General features: G+C 54.2%; 1 pseudogene; it reads right to left on the bottom strand.

The window, feature by feature from the left end:
- Nucleotides 1-808: 808 nt before the first annotated feature.
- Nucleotides 809-1,275, bottom strand: LOC111520706 (annotated as a pseudogene).
- Nucleotides 1,276-6,244: the final 4,969 nt, after the last annotated feature.

Raw genomic sequence — 6,244 nt, 5'->3', positions numbered from 1 at the left:
AAAAAAAAAAAAAAAAAAAAAAAAAGAATATTGTGTGCATTTACTCATGTAATGCTTGGAGTCAGGTGGTATTATTACCATTTACAGATGGGGAAAATGAGGCACAGAGTGGTTTGCAGGAGAACACACCGCTGGGATGGGGCAGATATCACATTTATGTCCTATTCTAGGCCCCTTTTATTTATTCATTTATTTATTTTTTTGAGACGGAGTCTTGCTCTGTCACCCAGGCTGGAGTTCAGTGGCGTGATCTCGATCGATCTCGGCTCACTGCAAACTCCACCTCCCGGGTTCAAACCATTCTCCTGCCTCAGCCTCCTGAGTAGCTGAGACTACAGGTGCCCACCACCACCCCCAGTTAATTTTTTGTATATTTAGTAGAGACGAGGTTTCACCGTGTTAGCCAAGATAGTCTCAATCTCCTAACCTCGTGATCCGCCTGCCTCGGCCTCCCAAAGTGCTGGGATTACAGTATTTATTTATTTTCATTTCAATTTTTTTTTTTTTTGAGACAGAGTCTCGGTCTGTGTCCAGGCTGGAGTGCAGTGGCGCCATCTCCGCTCACTGCAAGCCCTGTCTCCCAGGTTCACGCCATTCTCCTGCCTCAGCCTCCCAAGTAGCTGGGACTACAGGCTCCCGTCACCACGCCCAGTTAATTTTTTGTATTTTTCATAGAGACAGGGTTTCACATTGTTAGCCAGGATGGTCTTGATCTCCTGACCTCATGATCTGCCCACTTTGGCCTCCCAAAGTGCTGGGATTACCGGCGTGAGCCACCGCCTCCGGCCTTTACAGGCTCAAGTTTTAATCAAAGCTTGTCTATAAGATTACTTGATTCCTGCATCTTCTCCATGGTTTCTTCCTTGTATTTGCCCTTTTCCTTTCTTACTTGGCGAGATTTGGCTTTCCGTTCAAGGATCTTCTTGCCACCTTTGTCCAGTTTTAGCCTAGTGATAACCACTTTGGGGGGCGTGTCAATGCCTACGTGGATAGTTGTGCCGTTAGCCTTTTCCCACTGCACCCGTTCAATGTAGATAACATATTTCTTCCCGTAAACCTGGACTACTTTGCCAATTTGCTGACCTTTATAGTGTCCTCGCACAACCTGAACTTCATCATCCTTTCGAGTGGGCGTGGATCGCAGGTGGTACTCGTGTCTCAGCTCTTTGGAAAGAGGGGAAGACATAGAATCGTCCTGCGAATGTGGGAAGGTGCATTGAAATGCCTTTTGTGATTCTTGCTTCGCTGGGAAGTCACAAAGGGATCGAACTTCATTTTGGTCGCTCCCGCTTCAGTGATGGCCGCAAAAGTGAAGAGAACTGCACACTCCTTTTTGTTTATTTATTTTATTTTATGTATTTATTTATTTTGAGACGGAGTCTCGTTTTGTCACCCAGGCTGGAGTGCTGTGGCGCAATCTCCACTCACTGCAAGCTCCGCCTCCCGGGTTCACGCCATTCTCCTGCCTCAGCCTCCCGAGTAGCTGGGACTACAGGCGCCCGCCACCGTGCCTGGCTAATGTTTGTATTTTTTTAGTAGAGACGGGGTTTCACTGTGTTAGCCAGGATGCTCTCGATCTCCTGACCTCATGATCCACCCATCTTGGCCTCCCAAAGTGCTGGGATTACAGGCATGAGCCACCGCGCCCGGCCTCCTTTTTATTTTTACAGAGATTGGGTCTTGCTATATTGCCCAGGCTGGTCTCCAACTCCTGGCATCAAGTGGTCTTCCCACCTGACTCTTCAAAATGCTGGAATTACAGGAGTGAGCCATTGTGCCTGGCCTCTAGGCTCCTTTTAATCCTCCTTACAACTCTGTGATGTAGGGCCTATTATTTTCCCCAATTACAGATGTAGAAACTGAGGAACAGAGAGTGGCAGTAACTTGCCTGAGGTCACACAGCAAATAGGTGAGAGTTGGTTTTAGAACCCTCCCAGCTCTGAAGTTCCAAGTGGGTCCGCACAAGAGGCTTTGATAATGCTTTACTGGGGCCCCTGGAGACCCTTGAGGGAGACCCTTGAGGGGCTGACTATAGCTGACTCAGGTCTCTGGGCTAGTGTTTTGGGCAGAATTGTAGTGAAGGAGGTGAGATGTCATCTTAGTGGGCCCTCTGAGACGTTGATATTGTTGGCTTTGTTTACTTAGCAAACTTTTTTTTTTTTTTTTTTGAGACTGAGTCTTGCTCTGTCACCCAGGCTGGAGTGCAGTGGCGCGATCTCGGCTCACTGCAAGCTCTCCCTCCCGGGTTCAAGCCATTCTTCTGCCTCAGCCTCCCAAGTAGCTGGGACTACAGGTGCCCGCCACCATGCCTGGTTAATTTCTTTTTGCATTTTTAGTAGAGACGGGGTTTCACAGTGTTTACCAGGATGGTCTCGATCTCCTGACCTCGTGATCTGCCCATCTTGGCCTCCCAAAGTGCTGGGATTACAGGCGTGAGCCACTGCGTCCGGTCTACTTAGCAAACTCTTAACCAACCTTCAAATCCCCAGCTGCGATGCCGCCTCCTCCAGGAAGCCTTTCTTTTACGCATTAGAGTTTTCTCTATGCTCTTCACCCCTAATCACAACCTGGGGCTCCTCTCCCTGCCCAGCCCTGACTGGACAAGGCTGGGAAGGGGTGTTTATGTGTAGGTTTGCCCCATTAATCTTGGGGTGGGGCCCAGGCACAGCTGGGCTCAGGTTTTTTTTTTTTTATAGTAAGGAATGTGTGGGTGCAGCCATGACCAGCCCCACCCACCCAGGTGACTTGAAGTTTTCCTACACTGGTCCAGTCCCTCCTAGGTCTAACCTTAAGAATCTCGGAATCCCAGGCGCCTGAGGGGGGAGGCTGGGCTGGGCTGGGTACTCCCAGAGCCTGAAGAATTTCCTCGTGCCCTGCTCCCCTGCCCCTTTCTTTCTTTCTTTCTCTTTCTTTCTTCCTTTCTTCCTTTCTTCCTTTCTTTCTTTCTTTTTTAGACAGGGGCTCGCTCTGCTCTGTCACCCAGACTGAGTGCAGTGGCGTGATCTCAGCTCACAGTAACCTCCGCCTTCCGGGTTCAAGCTATTCTCTTTCCTCAGTCTTCCGAGTAGCTGAGGCATGCGCCACTACGACCGGCTGATTTTTGTATTTTTAGTAGAGATGGGGGTTTCAACATGTTGGCCAGGCTGGTCTCGAACTCCTGACCTCGTGATCCGCCCGCCTCGGCCTCCCAAAAAATTCGGGGATTACCGGCAGGAGACACCGCGCCCGGTCCCGCCCTGCCCCTTTCTTTCCTGGGTGCTGGGTGTGAAGACAGAGCCCGGAGGCCAGGACCGCAGGAAAAAGGCACGCAGCCGCTGTTGCATCTTCAGAGAGTCCACGCCTCTGGCCTCTGGGGCCTCAGGTTCCCCTCTGGGGAATGGGGCAAACCTTCCGGAGATAAGGTGACCCAGGGACCAGCCCTATGCTGAGGAGGTCTCCGGCCCTCGACAAGCTTCTAATCCTAGAGGCCTCCCAGATGCACCTCAAAATGTGCCCATTTCGCCGACGGAAACACCGTCCAAATAGTAGGCTCCGTTCCAAGAGCGGGGTTATTCCTGCCGGGTCGTGCTGGCAGCCTTGTCGGGCCGGGATCTGGTCGCGGCCCCGGGCCCCAGCTCGGCTGCGTGGATAACCCGGCCTGGAGTTTCCGCCTCAGGACCTGGCTCCTGTGATGGGAGGGGGGAGAGAAACCTCCGCAGCGTCCAGGGGGCGTGTCTGGGCAGGGGCGGGGCTGGCCAGGGACCTGGAGGAGGAAGAGGGGGCAGGTGCAGCCGGGAGCTGCGGAGCTGGAGGGAGGAGGACGAGAGCCGCCAGGCCTCAGCGGCTGTGACCCTCCCCAGCCTCCTTCCCCACCCCAGGGTGAGGGCCGATTGACTGTTTCCAGGCCCCCCCTCGGACAGGGGGGCTGGAGAGCCCCCAGGTGGACCATGGCGGTGAGATTCCAGGCGAGTAACCCTCCGAGGGCGGCGGGGGGAAGGGTTCGGGCTGGGGTGGGGGGGGGGAAGCAGGGTTTGGGAGTCGGACCCAGGACAGCAGAACACCTTCTACCTACGTAACAGGCAGGGAAACTGAGTCCCAGAGGGATGAAGTGGCTAGCTGGAGGTCGCACTTCGAGATGCTTCCGCGCCCCCCATCCCTGCCTCCAAAGACCATCTCTGCTGGAGCCTCCTGTGCCCCAGGACCACAGAGCTGGGCTCAAATCCCGAATTTTCTGTCCACTATGCTGTGTGTAACGTGGGGCCAGTGAGTGAACCCTCTCTTTACCTCATCTGAGAAATGGGTGATCAGCATTTTAAACAGGGGGAAAATGTGTTTGAAGAGCTTGGCGCATCGTAGGTGGGCTGGAAAGATGTTCATCCCCCTTTGCTGGGGGTGTGCAGCCGCTGAGCTTGGGCGCCCATGGTGGCACGGTGGGCAGTGACTTCATTTGTGGGCCGGGGTGGCGTTGGTGAACATTCACCTCTTACAAGGCTGCAGGAGGGAGCACCAGCATTTATTGGGTGCCCACTGTGTACAGAGCCGTTAACAGGCATTACCAGGCAGAGGCAGGGGTGGGGTGAGAAAGCCGGGTGGGTTGAACAAGCCGGCTGGGGTGCGCCGTGGTGGGGGGGGGGGGGAGGGGCGATCCTTGTCTCCGGAGGGATTTCACCCTCCAGGCATGGAGCCTGGACTGGCTCCTTCACACCCACCAGCCAGGGTAGACTGGGGTTGCACCGGTATGTGGCCAGACCCAGGCCATTTGGCCCCAGGCTTCAGGACCCGGCATTTCTGGTTTCCACTGACTTCTTCCCGGCCTCCAGGTACAGCTCTCAGAATCCCCTCCCCAGTCGGTGTATTTGTTGGCTGAAACCTCCCCCTCTGCCATTGTTCCTGGAAGTGGGGTGGGGAGGGGGAGAAGGGACGGTGGCCTGGGAGCCCCGTGCCCCAGGGACGTGTGACTTGGTACCAGCCGTCCCCTCTGGGCGGGCCTCTTGTTCGGTGTTTGTGTCCAGCCCTGGGCGGGGGGCGGGGACAAAGACCCAAGCCCCACCCTCTCAGAGCTCACCTGGACAGGGGCAGGGCCGGGAACTGAGGACGCACCTGTTGAGCACCTGCCACAATGTGTTTTATTCAACCATTCACTCGTTCCTCAAACTCTTCCCTAAGGGGGCCTGGTCTTATGGGGTCCCAGGGGCCCATCCCTGCCCATCGGGAGTCCTCAGACTGAGGGGGAAGGTGTGGGGTGGACAAATGCACTCTGATATTCCACACCCCAATCATCACAGTTGGGCCAGACAGAAGGATGTATGATATGCGTACGGAGGAAGACACTGGGGCTGTGAAGGATGAATAGGAGTTTGCCAGGGAGTCCAGCACCAGCACCAAGGCCTGGAAAGGAGGCTGATGGCCGATCACCTGGGCCTTAAGTAGCCAGAGAGACAGACATGCTTCCTTTCACAGATGAAGAGAAAAGACCACAACCGTACCAACTGATGGTTAAAGGGAATAAAGATGAGTTTTAGATGCCTTGAATAAAAAATCATAAAACAGGCTGGACGTGGTGGCTCACGCCTGTCATCCCAGCACTTTGGGAGGCCGAGGCGGGCAGATCGCCTGAGGTCAGGAGTTTGAGACCAGTCTGACCAACATGGTGAAACCCCGTCTCTACTAAAAGTACAAAAATTAGCCGGGCATGGTGGTGGGTGCCTGTAATTCTAGCTACTTGGGAGGCTGAGGCACGAGAATTGCTGGAAACCGGGAGGTGGAGGTTGCAGTGAGCCAAGATCGCACCATTGTACTCCAACCTGGGTGACAGTGACACGCTGTCTCAAAATAATAATAATAATAATAATATAATAAAACAGGCAGGAGTGATTGGGGATCAGAGAAGACTGGTTAGTGAGGTGGTCAGGGAGGACTTCCTGAGGAGGTGGCATTTGAGCCTAGACCTCAGTGGCTGGGGCCAGCCAGGCAGGGATCCCATGAAACATGTCCCAGATTCAGGGGACAGACGGGGTAAAGGTTTGGAGGTGAACTAAGATGAGGTGGGCTGTGAGGTTAGGCTTAATCCCTCGGGCACTGCGGAGCTCTGGAGGGTTTAGACAAAGCTTCTGGTTTCCGTGGAGACGAACCCGCACAAGCTGGGACAAGCCTGGACCACCTGGACCCCCTCGTCCCTCTCCCCCTCTGGGGCCCTGGTTCCCTGGGACTGTCTCTCTTCTTTTTTTGAGACAGAATCTCACTCTTTTTTTTTTTTTTTTTTTTT

This window comes from Piliocolobus tephrosceles, unplaced genomic scaffold (genome assembly GCF_002776525.5).
Source record: "Piliocolobus tephrosceles isolate RC106 unplaced genomic scaffold, ASM277652v3 unscaffolded_30371, whole genome shotgun sequence".
NCBI lineage: Eukaryota > Metazoa > Chordata > Mammalia > Primates > Cercopithecidae > Piliocolobus > Piliocolobus tephrosceles.
The sequence above is the reverse complement of the archived record's forward strand: the minus strand, read 5'-3'. Positions and strand labels throughout refer to the sequence as shown.